This window comes from Spermophilus citellus (genome assembly GCF_964194105.1).
Source record: "Spermophilus citellus genome assembly, chromosome: 13".
Taxonomy (NCBI): domain Eukaryota; kingdom Metazoa; phylum Chordata; class Mammalia; order Rodentia; family Sciuridae; genus Spermophilus; species Spermophilus citellus.
The window spans coordinates 58,587,070-58,600,048 of NC_138193.1; the positions used below are offsets into that span (position 1 = coordinate 58,587,070).

General features: G+C 38.0%; 1 protein-coding gene across 2 annotated transcripts in view; it reads right to left on the reverse strand.

The window, feature by feature from the left end:
• ARHGAP25 (Rho GTPase activating protein 25) overlaps positions 1 to 12,979 on the reverse strand; it is a 95,474-nt gene that overhangs the window by 61,539 nt on the left and 20,956 nt on the right. Inside the window, exon 1 of one of the 2 annotated variants that reach the window (XM_081264895.1) lies at positions 3,663 to 3,796. The exons of the other annotated variant lie outside the window; for it this stretch is intronic. The gene's annotated coding sequence lies outside the window, so the exon portion shown is untranslated. Of the gene's footprint in view, positions 1 to 3,662; positions 3,797 to 12,979 lie in introns of those variants that run through there. 2 annotated transcript variants of the gene reach the window in all.

Sequence of the window (12,979 nt, forward strand, 5' to 3'; positions counted from 1 at the left end):
TAGAAACCCACCTTTACTATAGTAGAGAGAGAAAGAACAGGCTCCTCGCTAGTTGTGCACTGCCTAGTACATTAGCCACTGTGACTGGCTGTCTACATTTCAATGAATTAAAGTAAATTGGACTAAAATTCATTTCACCAGTCACACCAGCCTCATCGCAAGTGCAACACATGGCTACAGTAATGGACATCAGAGATAGAGAAAACTTTTGATTCTGATTCTGTTGGTCAGCACTCACTTCCTGGAATCTGAGTGCTATCATTACAAAGTATGGGATTAAGTGAGCCATAAATAGAGAAATCAGGCTGGGGGGTCCCAGAGAAGTGGCTCTAGGTAGCATAGTAAAACTTCAACCTTGATCTGAGAAGTATCAGGGAGCCATTTCACATTGCAGAGCAAAAGAGGACCACAGGTGAGTTATGTCATTGGACTGTTTGTGTTGAGTTTTGATCTGAAGATGAGGGAGGGTGCCAGAAGGATATAGAGCACAATTGGTCTCATCGCAGACATGTCTCCTGAGCTGCAGACCCCATCTACCCAGCTGTCTGTATGTCTGTATGTACCTAGTGAGATTCTCAAGCTTACCACATTGTTGACCAGGCTTATCACTGACCTCCTTCTGACCTTCTATGACTTCCCTGTCTGCACCAACAAGCACACACCAACCTGCCATCCTTCACTGGTCTCTGTATTTTACTAAAAGGGGACATCTTCCCAGCCAACTAACCACACTAGAAACCTTCCTCCAGTCAGCACAGACATGGTCCTTGTAAAACACAAATCTCATGTTTCCTTCTCCTAAAAGCCTCTGATGACCCCCAGCATCCACCTCCCGAAGAGAAGCTATTATTATTATTTTAACATTATTATAGTATGCACTTGATCTTATATTAAATGAGAAAAAGAAAGGAAGACATGAGGGGTAAAAATATGGAGAGAGATGGATAAAGGAAGACTAGCTGGTCATTGCAGTACCCCTAGTATGACCTGGGAGGACCCAAGTTAGGATGATGCTAATGGAAATGGAAAGACTATGACAGGCAGCAGTAAGGCAGATGGACAGACTTTGGCCCTTGGTGTAGCAAGGAGCAGGAGGCAAAGATCTCTGAGTGGCTCAGGTTAGCTAGCCTTCCCCATTAACCATTCAACTCACAGTAACTACAATGGCGGAGCACTGGGTCTGTACTGGGAAAAGTGTCTGGTTCTGGGGATCTAAGTTCAGCTAGATATAATTCTGCTCTAAAGAGGTCCCAGAGCTGGGAGAGCCATAATTGGAAGCAAGGAAGGAAGTCTGTTTTGAACAGACAGGTGAGGCTGGGTGGAGTTCAAAGGTAGACTGAGAGATTCCAGTTTCCCCCAGAGTTCTGGTTTTGACAGGTGAAGCCTCAGGATTTTAAAAAGTGCTTGGAATAGGTGCAAGTGAAAACCAGGAGACATGAGTGACTTGAAAATCTCAAATCAGGAAAGCAACATGATAGATATTCAGAAACCAAAAAAAGAAGCTGAACACAGAGTAAACTAGCTGAGGGAAGCATTTACCACTTCAGGCTATGGAGACAGACAAAGCTGGATGCAAGAGATAAGGTTATTTCCCTGGGGATTTGTAGATCTCCCCATATCCTAAAGAAGCATCTGGATAACTAAAGGACTTTTGTAACTATTTGCTGAGTGGGTGAAATACATATTTTAGAATGAATTGAGAGCCGCCCTCAAGGTATTTGATATTTTTAACAAATATTGGCAAATTTACCTAATGTGTTAAAGGTAAGGCCGGTGGGACTTCTAGATACATTCACTTGTGCCCATTCAAACAGAGTGGCTTATAGAAAATATAATCCCTAATCTAGTAACAATAAAAACCAATAGTTATTTATTGATTTGTTGAGTACTTAAAATGTACTAGCCACAAAGCAAGTATTTTGTTTTTTCTTAAGTTTTAGATGGACACAGTATCCTTATTTTACATTTATGTGGTGCTGAGGCTCAAACCCAGTGCCTTGTGCATGCTAGGCGAGCGCTCTACCACTGAGCCACAACCCCAGCCCCCAAAACAAGTATTTTGTATGATTAGTTTCATTTAATGCTCACACTAACTCTTCATGGTAAGTACCACATTGTCACCTCTGCTTTCAAGGTAAGGAACTGAAGCTGGAAGAGGTGAAATGATTTGCTTCAGTTTCACAGCTAGAAATCTGATTTCAAAGCCCAATATCCCTATTTAGGCCACAGATCCCAGAAAGGAGCATATATTCTAGTGGTAAAGAGAGGCAAAAATGAGGCAAAATTTTCACATTACAAATCAAGGTAGTTAGAGAATAAGAGATGGAGACAGAAGAGACAGCCCTATCCTTCCTCTGCGCAAGAAAACAGCCACAATTCCTAACCTACCATGTGAAGCACCTTGTCTTAGTCTGTTTCTGCTGCCGTAACAGAACACTTGAGGCTGAGTGGGTTTGTCATCATGAATTTTGCCTCAACATCATGCATAAACAACTCTGTGCTACTATTTCCGCCCAACATATCCTCTGCAGGACTCAGTAAGCCTTGAAAAAACAGTCACAGAGAAATGGTACTGAAACCTCAAGCCCACCACCAGAGCTGTGCCGAAACCCAACAGGAAAATGGACACATTAGGTCATAAGCTCGGTCTTACCAGTGGTCTGTGCCCAAGCTGATTGAAGAGACGCAAAGATTCAGATCAAAGCCAAGTGTGACCAAGGTGTGGGGAGGAGGGAGACACAGTTAAGTAATGTGGGTCCAGCACTCAGACCCAGTGCTCAGGTGGAGATGGGAACCCCTGGGGAGGCTCTGGGGTAGCAGTGCTGTCACCACTGGCTCTTGAAATGATAAAGCTAGGTCCATCCATCCTCGCCCACACCCTGCATGGTATACATGTGCACACCCCCCCCCCACCACACACACACACACACACACAGCCTGTGACCGGCCTTTGATCAGAATTTGGGATGAAGGAACTCAGTTTCCACCAGAAGAAAATGAGGACATTTGACTATAGAACTTCAAGGCTCATTTTCTTTTCTTTTTTCTTTCTTTCTCTCTTTATTTTGGTTACAGGGGTTTGAACTCAGGGGCACTCGACCACTGAGCCACATCCCCAGCCCTATTTTGTATTTTATTCAGAGCTAGGGTCTCACTGAGTTGCCTAGCGCCTCGCAGTTGCTGAGGCTGGCTTTGAACTCGTGATCCTCCTGCTTCTGCCTCCCCAGCCGCTGGGATTACAGGGGTGCGCCACTGCACCCGGCAAGGCTCATTTTCTTAATTCTTTTTCTGTCAACAAAGCAAGCTGTCCTCCATTTAAAAACACCGTTCAGGGAGGTGGAGGGACTTTTAAAATCTTTCCAATTTAAGACCTGTCATTTGGACTTTTAGACAAACTTATCCTGTCATTCTCTAGGTTTATTTTAATTCTAAATTTCATTGTTAACTTTGGTAATAAAAATGTTATCCCTTCCAGAAGACAGACAAGCTGTAAAACTGACGACAACACAGAGGCTCTCTCTGTGTATTCTGAAATTAAACCGCACGGGCCTTCCCGGGACACTTACCTTTGAGACCAATTTATGTAACTTAATGGATGGACACATCTAAAAATTGTTCCCTAAATGCAGGCCTCAGCAGCCAGGAATTTAGGGTTCAGTTACCTCTTCTGGGTCTGTGTGTGTATCTCCATCAGTTGCAACACCTTCCCAGCCGCTCTCTGCTCTCTCCGCCCATCTCTGCATAACAGGAAGCCAGTGTAATAACAAGAAGCTCTCAGAATTGTGAACACTTCCTAATCAACTCTGCCCTGGCGCTGCCTCTTCCTCAGCACAAAGCAAAGTGGAGATTTGGCAATCTGCTGGTAAATTTAGCCTGAGTTGTGTAATGTGACTGGTTAACTGCTTATAGGGAAACTATCTGCCTTCCCAGGGGTGAATAGAAGGAAGAACAATTCATATCATGTAGGACTGTGGGGTAATTAGCCCCAAAATCTCTGTTGAGTAATGTGTCAAATTAAGGCCATTGAGAGAAGCATTGATCTCTCCATTGTCAAAGCTCGTCACTCATTTTAGGTAAGGCGTTCCACGTCATTGGTCATTAACATTCATAAATAAATAGTGTATTAGGATGCTTGAAGTTATTTGTGTTTCAGAAACACAAACGAGAGCCCTACATTTCACAGCAAGGATCCTTCCAGGGTAACAATGTTCTGGGACTAGTGACAATCAATCCTGGGACCTCAGGAGCCTGAGAGACTTTGTCCTTCCTAAGATGGGGCTCCACACAGTTCCTGAGCCTTCCCTGGTCTTTGGGAATCCTGATTTTAGCTTTAACTCTACTGAGAGTGTTTGATGGGCCTGGGATACAATCTGATAAAAAGATCCCATCACACATTGAGGCACTATGTTTATGGATAGCAGATAGATGATGCCAAAAAATTATTGATTAGTTTTGTTAAGCATGATCAGGGCAATGTAGTTAGGGATAAAATATTCATATTTTAAAAGATGCTTACTTAGGCATAAGGGGAAAAAATGACATTGCATCTGGGATATTTTTTAAGATATCTCAACAAAGTAAAGAAAGGGAGAGATGCAGACATAAAGAAATCTAATGTTTAATTCCAGCGATGAGTATACACGGGAGTCTGTTATTCTCTGTGTTGCTGCTTCAAGTGTTTGCAGGATAAAAAAGATCTTTCTTCAAGATTCTAGTAGGGTTATTTTTTTTTCACACATCAGTGATTGCTCTGAACTTCAACTTCGACCTTTCCCAGGCCTGCATTTCCAAACCTATTAATTAATCCTTTAGCCCACAGCCAGTGATACTACCCAGATGTTATACCACACACTTAACATTCCCTCCCTGTCAGACCCACCCCTCCATTTCCCCTGCTCTGTCATTTTATCAGTTAATGAATGAAAGGAACAGAGAGGGCTTCCAGTGTGGAGAGTGTTACCCATAGAGTCAGCTTTACTCAAGTACCTGATGGTGGTGGAGAGGCGGAAAGTGCCGCAGAAACCCCAAGGGAATACCAGGTGAACTCCGAAGGAGCCCTGGACAGAATGACGGCCTGTATTTCTAGGGGACCTGACTTCCTGGTGACAGCTCCCATTTCCAAATTGACACTGAAGTGATCAAAAGACTATCTCAGTAACAATAAAGGGAAATCTGAAATTAGTGAAATGAAGCTGAAATGATAGTGCACATGTGTGTGTGTGTGTGTGTGTGTGTGTGTGTGTGTGTGGTGTGTAGGTGGGCGAGAAGGAGAGGTGCCGCACGCACGAAAAACTCAAAATGGAAACAGTGAGAGCAAAATAGTCTCTGTGTAAGAAAAAAAGAAGGTCTAAATCTCAAGGCATTTTATAAAGTTAAATAAAACAAACGCTCCACAAAATTGGAGATTTTTGCTTATTGTTGTCATTCACCTATTCTGTGTGCAGAATATTCCAGGAATGTGAGAGTATTTCAGTACTAAGAAACATTTCAATAGTAAGAAAACTAATAAATGGTTTATCCCATGGAGAGTTAAAAGAAAACACCTACGTATTCTCAAAAAATCATGAACTTGCTTTTGACAAATCTAACTAGAGTCTCTATTAAAATTTAATTAACAAGAATTAGAGACAAATTTTTAGGTTTTTGGAGGAACAGTAGGAGAGAATTGAAAGGGTACTCTATGAAAATTCATCTACTGAAAATTGAAAGGATTCCAAATTCTTAGGAATCGGTGATGTATTTGCTTGGTGGTCTAGCTGCATAAGAAAAAAAGATGAAGTACTGATGAGACTTTTTAAAGAAACAGAAAATGACACAGCAGGAAATTTCTGATGTTTCTTCAGTGTTATATAGTTGGTATTGTGGTGTGTGTGAAAATTTCCACTGTTGTGACATTTTGCATTTCTGTTAAAAAGTCAGTCTTACAGAAGACATAGAATAATGGAAAAAAATAGAATAGAAAAAAAATTAAAGGTCTTGCTTAGAGCTACTAACTTGTGAAAAATTAATATTTTACTTCTTCATAGAATTATGCCATTCACCAGCATTTTTACCCATTTCAGGCTATGCTTCATGGTCCTGAAGTGGGGCTCTGAGGAACACAGAATTTTCCCTTTGATTCTGTCGACATCTGTCAGTTCCATTTCCTCTTTAAAGCTGTCAAACTTTATCAGCTGTCTGAAAAAAAATGTTGTAGAGGGTTTCCCTTTTATCATCCAAGGTACTCACAAAAATGTTTGAACTTATTTCATGTGTATCTGCAGGCAACCGTGGTGCCTCTGTGGGACCCAGGATCTCCTGCAGCTCATCCACTGGATTTTTGCCCTGTTAGGTCTCTGTGGGTGGCCAATCCTTCACAGGAGAACTAGAAAAGCTCCTTTCTGTGTATTTGTTTGTTTGTTTGAGCTGACAGTCATTGGTGGAAAGAAGGAGTGGTTGTACAAGCTTAGGAACCACAGAGTAACAAACAAAAGGAAGCACCATTCAGCAAACTGAGGCCATGACACCTAGATTTACTCTCCATTCTGAGTACACTGAACCTGGCCCAGCTAATGAGACCTTTTTAAGGTGAAAAAAAAAAAAAAAAAAAACTTGGAATGTTTGATTTGGGTTATTTTTTTCTAATTTTTTTTTATTGTGGTAAAAATATAATAAAATTTACCAGTGCAACCATTTTTAAGTGAAAAGCACATTCATGTTGTCATACAACCCATCACCACCAGCTATCACCAGGACTCTTTTATCTTGCAAAACTGAAATTCTGAATCTATTAGATAGTAACTTCCCATTTCCCCTTCCTCAACCCCCGTTAACCACCACTCAACTTTCTGTCTGTCATGAGTTTATCTTCCCTAGGTAACTTATGTAAGTGGAACCATACAATATTTATTTTTTCATGACTGCTTTATTTCACTTAGCATAATGTCCTCGAGGTTCATCCACTGAATTTTCTTCTTTTTTAAGATCGAATAAACTTTTATTGTATATATACCATATTCTATTAATCCACTCCTTTGTCGAGAGATCACTTTGACATTTTAATATTTAATATTTCTATGAATGTAGTATACATACATCTTTTTGAAACTCTGCTTTCAATTCTTTTAGGTGTGTGTGGTACTGGAGATGGATCCCAGGAGAATTTTACCTCTGAGCTACATCCCCAGCCCGTTTTTCCTTTTAAGTTTGATTGTAAGGGAGGGTCTCACTAATGTGCCCAGGCTGGCCTCAAACTTGTAATCCTCCTGCCTGTGCCTCATCAGTCAGTGGGATTACAGCGATGTGCCACCCCCACCCACGCACCCAGCGGCTTTCAATTCTTTCAAAAGTATAACAAAAAGTGGAATTGCTGAAGGATATGGCAATTTTATTTTTGACTTTTTGAGGAATCTCTATACTATCTCCCCCAGAGTTTTCACTGTTTTACATTCCCACAGGGGTTACAATATCTCCACATCCTGTCAACACTTGTTGTTTTCTGCTTTTTTTTTTTAAATATTGATCATCCTAATGCTATCTCATTGTGGTTTTGACTTGCATTTCCTTATTGATTGGCCATTTGTATATTGTTTTGGAAGAAATGTCCTATTCAAGTCCTTTGTTCATTTTTTTAATTGGGGAGGTATAGTTTTAGTAGTTCTGTATGTTTTGAAGGTGTTTGTTCCCTGTGGGTTGCCTTTCTTATTGTGTTGATAATGTCTTTTGATGCAATGGAGTTGGCCAACTATAGACTAAACCTCTGAAACTGTGAGACAAAATAAACTTTCCGTCCTCCTAAGTTGTTCTTGTCAGGTATTTTGTTGACCATAATGGAAAGTTGATTTAACACATCTTACATCTACTTATTCTCATCTATTTTTTTTTCTTTAGTTTCCTTCATAAATGTTTTGTAGTTTGGGTGACTTCCTTGGTTAATTCCTAAATATTTTTATTCTTTTTGATGCTCTTATAAATGGAATTTTTTTTTAATTTCCTTTTTGGATTGCTTACCACGGTTAGTATATAAAAATGCAAGTGATTTTTGAGTGTTGACTCTGTGTCCTGCTGGATGCTGGATTTATGAGTTCTAACAGTTCTTTGGTGAAATCTTTGTGTTTTCTATGTACTTCCTTTCCAATTTGGATGTCTTTTATTTCTTTATTCTTGCCAACTTCTCTGTCTAGGACTTTTAGTAGTATGTTGATTTTAAGCAGCAAAAGTGGGCATTCACCTCTTGTTCCTGATCCGAGCAGAAAAGCAAAAGCTGTCAGTCTTTCTCCATTGGATAGGATGTTCACTGTGATTATTTTTTTTTTTCTTTGTACTGGAGATTGGACCCAAGGGTACTTAACCACGGAGTCACATCCCCAGCCTTTTTTTTTTTTCTTTTCTTTTTTTTGAGATAGGGTCTTACTAAACTGCTTAGGGCCTTGCTAAGTTGCTGAGGCTGGCCTGGAACCTGTGACCTTCCTGCCTCAGCCTCCTGAACCATTAGAGTACAGGCATGTGCTACTCATGCCCAGCCACTGTACACAGATTTCATTATGCTGAGATATTTTCATCCCATTTCTAACTTGTTGAACACTTTCATCATGAAGGGATGTTGAATTTTGTGCTTTTACTAATCAATTGAAAGGATCATGAATTATTTTCCCTTCATTCTGCTAATGTGGCAAATCAGATTGATTGATTTTTTTTAACTGCTGAATTGTTCTGGAATTCCAGAAATAAATCCCATTTTTTCATGATGTATCATGTTTTGATGTGACATTTAATTCTGTTTGCTGTGTTTTGCTGGGGATTTTCCTATAAGTGTTATAAGGGATATTGGTCTGTTGATTTCTTGTAGAGTTTTTTTATTGGCTTTGGCTATCAGGGCAAAGCTGGCCTTGTAGAATGAGTTAGGTAGTTTTCTCTCCTCTAAATTTTTTGGAAGAGAGCAAAGGATTGTAATTCTTCAAATGTTTGGTAGAATTCACTGATGAAGCCATGAAGTGTTTTCTTTGTCAGGGAACTTTTGATAACTGATCTAGTCACCTTACTATTATTTATAGGTATATTCAGATCTATTCCTTCATGGGTTAGCATTCAAAGGGTTGTGTTTCTAGGAATGTTTGCATTTAATCTAGGTTATCAAACTTGTAAGTGCATGGTTATTCATAATAATCTCAATCCTTTTAGTATCTGTAGGATAGGTAATTATGTCCCCACTCTCATTTCTGATTTTCATCATTTGAGTCTTTGTTTTCTCATAGCCCATTTAGTTAATTTTGTTGATCTTACTGTATAGAACCTTGTATGTTTAATTTTTTAAAATTTTTGTTCTTTTTTAGTTATACGTGATAGTAGAGTATAATTTGATTTATTTATGCAAATATGGTGTACATCTTATTCTAATTAGGATCCCAGTCTTGTGGTTGTACCTGATGCAGAGATTCACCATAGTGTGTTCACATATGTACATAGGAAAGTTATGTCAGAATCATTCTACTATCTTTCCTATTCCTTTCCCTCCTCCCTTCCTTTCATTCCTCTTTGTCTAATCTACTAAATTTCTATTCCCACCCACCTTGTTTTGTGTTAGTATCCTTATATCAGAGAGAACATTCAATCTTTGGGTTTTGGGGACTGGCTTATTTTGCTTAGCATAATAGTCTCCAGATCCATCCCATTTCCACCAAATGTCATAAAATCATTCTTTTTATGGCTGAGTAATATTCCATTATGTAAATTTATCACTTTTTTCTTTATCCATTCATCTGTTGAAGGGCACCTAAATTGGTTTCATAGCTTAGCTATTGAGAATTGAGATGCTAAAAACATTGATGTGGCTGCATCACAGTAGCATGCTGATTTTAAGTCCTTTGGGTATATGCCAAGGAGGAGGATAACTGGGTCAAATAGTGGTTCCATTCTAAGTTTTCTAAGGATTCTCCATACTGCTTTCCAGAGAGGTTGCACAAATTTGCAGTTCCACCAGCAATGTATGAGTGTACATTTTTCCCCACATTTTCACCAGCATTTATTGTTACTTGCATTCTTGATAATTGCCATTCTGCAGGAGTGAGATGCATTTCTCTAATTGTTAGAGATGTTGAACATTCTTTCATATATTTGTTGGCTGATCATATTTCTTCTTCTGTGAGGTGCCTGCTCAGTTCCTTTGACATTTATTAATTGGGTTATTTGGTTTTTTTTGTCATTATGTTATTTATCTTATGTTTTTTGTCATTATGGTTATTTGGTTTTATGTCATTATATCTTGGAGATTAAGGCTCTATCTGAGGTGCAGATGGCAAAGATTTTCTCCCATTTTGTAGACTCTCTCTTCATGTTCTTCATTGTTTCCTTTTCTGTGAAGAATAATTTTAATTTGATACCATCCCATTTATTGATTCTTGATTTTAATTCTTGTGCTTCGGGAGTCTTGTTGAAGAAGCTGTTGTTCCTAAGCCTACATAATGGAGTGTTGGGCCTACATTTTCTTCTAGTAGATGTAGGGTTTCTGGTCTAAAGTCTAGGTTCTTGCTCCACTTTGAGTTGAGTTTTGTGTAGGGTGAGAGATGGGGATGTAATTTCATTCTGCTACATATGGATTTCCAGTTTTCCCAGCATCATTTGTTGAAGAGGCTCTTTTCTCCAATGTATGTTTATGGCGCCTTTGTCTAGTATAAGAAAACTGTATTTATTTGGGTTTGTCTCTATTTCTTCTATTCTGTTCCATTGGTCTTCATGTCTGTTTTGGTACCAATATCATGCCGTTTTTGTTACTATAGCTCTGTAGTATAATTTAAGGTCTGGTATTGTGATGCTTCCTGCTTCAATTTTCTAAGGATTGCTTTGGCTATACTGGGCCTCTTATATATCTAAATGAATTCCATGATTACTTTTTCTATTTCTATGAAGACCATCTTTGGAATTTTAATAGAAATTGCATTAAATCTGCATAGCATTTTTGGTAGTATGGCCATTTTGATAATATTAATTCTGCCTATCCAAGAACATAAGAGATCTTCCATCTTCTAGAACCTCAATTTCTTTTGTTCTGTAGTTTTCCATGTAGAAGTTTTTCACCTCTTTTGTTAGATTGATTCCCACATGGAATCTTGTATTAAAATATAATGTCCTTTTTTGTTTCTTGTAGCATTTTATATTTCAACTCCATTTTGTTTGATATTAGTATAGCTGAATACACTAATGGACTACCTATTTGCATGGAAAACCTTTCCTTTTAATATTTTAACTTTCAATCTATTCCTGCCTTTGAATCAAAAGTGAGTCTCTTGTCGACAGCATATGGCTGGACCATTCTTTCTTATCCATTCTGCAGATTCTCAATCTATCGAATGGAGAGCCTAATCTCAATTACATTTTACTTCTGTAATTTTGCTATTTGTTTTCTACCTGTCTTATAGTATTTTGGTCCTTTATTTCCTGCATTACAATCTTTGTTACAGTGTTTAGTTGATTTTTTAAAACTTTATTTTGTTTATTTATTTTTTATGTGCTGCTGAGGATCGAACCCAGTGCTTTGCACATGCAAGGCAAGTGCTCTACCACTAAGCCACAACCCCAGTCCTAGTTGATATTTTTGTAGTAAAAGGTTTTTAATTTTTTCTTGTCTCCTTTTGTGTATATTATTTAGCTCTTTTCTTTTGGTTATGATTGGAATTACATTGAACATCCTAAAATTATAATACAATAATTTAGAACTTATGCCAACTTAACTTTAATAGAATGCAAACACTCTGCTTCTTTAACAGCTATGTTCCCATACTTTCCAGTTGTTAATTTCACAAAATTATGTCTTTATATATGTGTATCCAAGAAAATAGCTAATTTTTAAAGAAATTTAAAAAAAAATTTAAGGCTAGTAAATTATGTAGAAAACAAAATGTATAGTTATAAACCAAAAGTACAGTAATATTTGCTTCTAAACTAATTGCTTTTTTAACTCACTTGTCTTTTAAATTATTCAGCAAACAAAAGTTAAAAATATACATCATTGTTACAATAATACTGGCTTTTATATATGTATTTACCTTTCCTGAAGTCCTTACTACTTCAGATAGCTTTGTGTTACTGTTCAGTAACTTGAATTACTCTTCAGTGTCCTTTCATTTCAACCTGTGAGACTCTTGTTGTCATTTTTGCAGGGCAGGTGTAATTGTAACACATTCCCTCCGTTTTGCATTATAATGGGAACATCTTAATTTTTCTATCACTTAATTATCTCTATCCAAATAATTTTGCTGGATATAAGATTCTTGGTTGAGAGGGTTCCCCCACACACACCTTTTAGCTCTTTGGAAGCTTCTATCTTCCAAACTTTCTAATGCAAAATCTGTTCAAATCTTATTGAAAATACTTTGGGTGTGATGAGTCACTTCTCTCTGTTTGCTTTCAAATTTCTCTTTATTTATTTATTGACAGCTTGATTGATTTGTTTGCCTCTGGGTGGGTCTCTTGAAGTTCATCCAAATTGGAGTTCATTAAGCTTCTTGGATGTTTATATTGATGTTTTTTTTTTATCAACTTGGGGGATTATTCAGTTATTATTTCTTCAAATATTCCCTCTTCTGCTTCTCTCTTCTCCTTCTGTGACCTCCAAAATGAGTCCATTGGTCAGCTTGCTAGTCTCAGAGGTTTCTTAACTCTGATCACTTGTCTTTTCTTTTTTTTTTTAATTCTAATTTGTTATATATAACAGCAGAATGCATTACAATTCATATTACACATATAGAGCACATTTTTTTCATATCTCTGGTTGTATAGAAAGTCTATTCACACCATTCGTGTCTTCATACAGGTACTTAGGGTAAGGATGTCCATCTCATTCCACCATCTTTTGATCACTTCTCTTTACTCTTGTTTTTGTTCCTCTGATGCAACAGTTTCCATGACCCTGTCCTCCGGTATGCTGTTCTTTTTTTCTTCCTGTTTGAATCTGTTTTTGAAACTCTCTCTAGTGAACTTTTCATTTCAGCATAATAATTTTCAG